Source organism: Grammomys surdaster, unplaced genomic scaffold (assembly GCF_004785775.1).
Source record: "Grammomys surdaster isolate TR1022 unplaced genomic scaffold, NIH_TR_1.0 124160, whole genome shotgun sequence".
NCBI lineage: Eukaryota > Metazoa > Chordata > Mammalia > Rodentia > Muridae > Grammomys > Grammomys surdaster.
In genome coordinates, this window is record NW_021619243.1 from 143473 (window position 1) to 146800 (window position 3328).

The window sequence follows — 3328 nt, forward strand, 5'->3', positions numbered from 1 at the left end:
AGAGAGAGAGAGAGAGAGAGAGAGAGAGAGAGAGAGAGAGAGAGAGATTTGAACTTCTCTATTCCTATCCTTTTCTTCAATCCAAGGTTAATCTCTGAATAGTGGTATCCTTGTGATCCACTCCTGCATCTAGAGCAGTACGTTCACCTACTGCTTACCATGATCTGAAAACATTAGGTGTTTCTCGTTTATGTAAAATGTATAATTTAAAGGCATTACAGTGTATCCTTTCACTTAAGGTACTGAAGGAATCGATCTTCAGCAGGCCTCTCTTTCTTGCCACCAGCAGTTTCAGACAGTGAATGTACTATCTACTGTGACATTGTAATGAAAGTATCCCCCCCCCAATAACTTGACTCATCTACACAAGAATGGGAGGACAGAGTGAACAAAATACCAAAGGAAACAACAATACAAGTACTATCATAAGAAATATTAACTGATCACACTGCAGTGTCCTGGAACTGTCTTTTTGCACTGTGTTTACAGATAGATAGATAGATAGATAGATAGATAGATAGATAGATAGATAGATAGATAGATAGATAGATATTCAATTTCTGAGTTAGAGTATATTGAAATTTTTAAATTTATACTTCCTCTAAACACATATTCCTATGGGTCTCATTTAAAATCTCATACAAGGGTACACCATATTGATAGTCCTATGGGAATCTGTAGGCACCATACATGACACAGAGTCAAAGACAGACGCAAGACGCCTTACTAGCATTCTCAAGTTGCCCTATCCATATTTGGGACCCAGAATCACTTCCCACTTCCCAAAGAAAGTTTTTGAAGACTCCTTTTTCTAACTATTAAAAAAACTGGGTTTACACCATGAAAAAGATCTAAATTCAGGCTGTATCCTCAAATACTAGACACAAGGCCCTAACATTATAGACGAATATGTGTCTCAGTATTTAAATCTAGTAGCTGCTCTTTAAAAAGACTTGGGATCAGTCTCTTCTCCATTTTTGTCCCTGCAGTTCTCTTACACAGGAACAATTCTGGGCCAGAGTTTTTGACTGTGGGATGGCAATCCCATCCCTACACTTGATGTCCAGTCTTTCTACTGGAGATAGACTCCCCCACTGTTGAGCATTTCATCTAAGGTCCCTCCCTTTGAGTCCTGAGAGTCTCTCACCTTCTGGGTCTCTGGTACATCTTAGAGAGTCCCCCCATCTCCCACTTCCTGAGATTGCCTGTTTCCATTCATTCTGCTAGCCCTCAGAGCTTCACTCCTGTCTCCTCTCCCTCAATCATGATCATGTTCCCCTTCTCTCCTCCCCCTCCCTTCTCCTGCCCAGGTCCCTCCCTCCCTCACCCATCCTGTGATTGCTTTCTTCTCCCTTCCAAGTGGGATTGAAACATCACAACTTGGGTCCTTCGGTTTGTTAACCTTCTTGAGTTCTGTGAGTTATATCCTGAGTATTCTGTACTTTTTTTGGTAATATCCACTTAGTGGGTTCATACCATGCACGTCCTTTTGGCTCTGAGTTACCTCACTCAGGATGATATTTTCTAGTTTATCCATTTGCCTACAAAATTCATGATGTCATTATTTTTAATACCTGAACAGTATTCTGTTGTATAAATGAACCACACTTTCTGTATCCATCACCTCTTCTTAAAGGAACAAAATTCAGCATGCAGAATAACTTGGAAAACTGGATCAACCCTAGTTTGAAGTGCCCTTCCTCTGAAGTCCTAACATTGAAAACAACGAAGCCATGGGGTTCTACAAGCAAGTTAGTTAAGTAGAAGAGATTCTAATTATAAGATATAAAAACTAAAATTAATAAAAACAATATGCCTATGTCACTTTTGACAGAACAAACATTTGAGGATGGAAAATAGAGAATGCCATGAATGAAAATAGAGGGAATATACAATTTTGAATCCATGTATACCTTTACAATAAGAATTCTGAATTGAATTATTAACAAGGGAAAAACCTATATATGAATGTCACTGTAGAAGTTCACCAGACTTTCATGAGTATCTTTGCTGATGGGGTAGTAAGTATAAAGAGGAAATAATTCACCAATCACCATATCTCCTTCACAATAAAAATCAACTTTGAATTTGAAATAGCACTAAGTATCTTAAAAGGTACACACAAGGTGCCAGGGAGTTTAGAGTGTGGTGGGGGGGGAGGTTGGGGGGCATCCTTGTGGAGACAGGGAATAGGGAGGAGGTATGGGATGTGGAACAGTCAGAGGGTGGACTGGGAAGGGAATAAAATTTGAAGTTTAAAATAAATAAATGAATGAATAAATAAATAAATTTTTAAAATAAATAAATAAAATCAAAATGTCTATCAAAAAAGGTACACATAAGATTGTGAATCTTGAAACTGCCTGAGACTTTCTATAATTCAATGAAAATGAAGGTACAACGTACCCAAAGGAATTGGACACAATGAAAGCATTGCTAAAAGGAAAGTTCATAGCACTATGTACCTCCATAAAGAAATTAGAAAGTTCTCATATCAACAATTTTAAAATACACCTGAAAACTCTAGAAAAAGAAAATAAGCAAGCACACCAAAGAGGAGAAGGTAGGAAATCATCAAAACCAGGGCTGAACTCCATCAGTTAGAAAAAAAAAGAAACAATATAAAGAATCAATGGAACCAAAAGCTGGTACTTTGAGAAAATCAAAAGGATAGACACATACTTAGCTAATCTAACGAAGAGGCAGATACACAGTATCCAAATAAACAAAATCAGTAATAAAAAGGGAGACATATCACCTGACACTTAGAAAAATTAAAAAATAATAATAATTAGGTCTTACTTTAAAAGCTTGTATTCCACAAAATTGGAAAATCTTAATGCAATAGATGGTTTTCCAGATAAATACCAATTACTAACGTCACATCATGATCAGGCAAACTATTTGAACATCCCCATAACTCCTAAACAAATACAAGCAGTCATTAAAAGTCTCCCGACCACAAAGAGCCCAGGGCCAGATGGTTTTCGTTCAGAATTCCACCAGGTTTTCAAAAATGAGCTAATACCAATACTCATCAAACTAGTCCACAAAATAGAAACAGAAGTGATACTGCCAAACTCATTCTATGAGGCAACAGTTACTCTGTTACCTAAACCACACAAAGACTCAAGAAAGAGAATTTCAGACTGGTTTCTCTTATAAGTATTGATGTAAAAATACTCAATAAAATACTCACACACTGAATCCAAGAAGACATCAATGACTTCTTCCATCAAGATCAACTAGGCTTCATTCCAGGGACGCAAGGATGGGTCAATGTATTCAACTAGGCTTCATTCCAGGGATGCAAGGATGGGTCAATGTA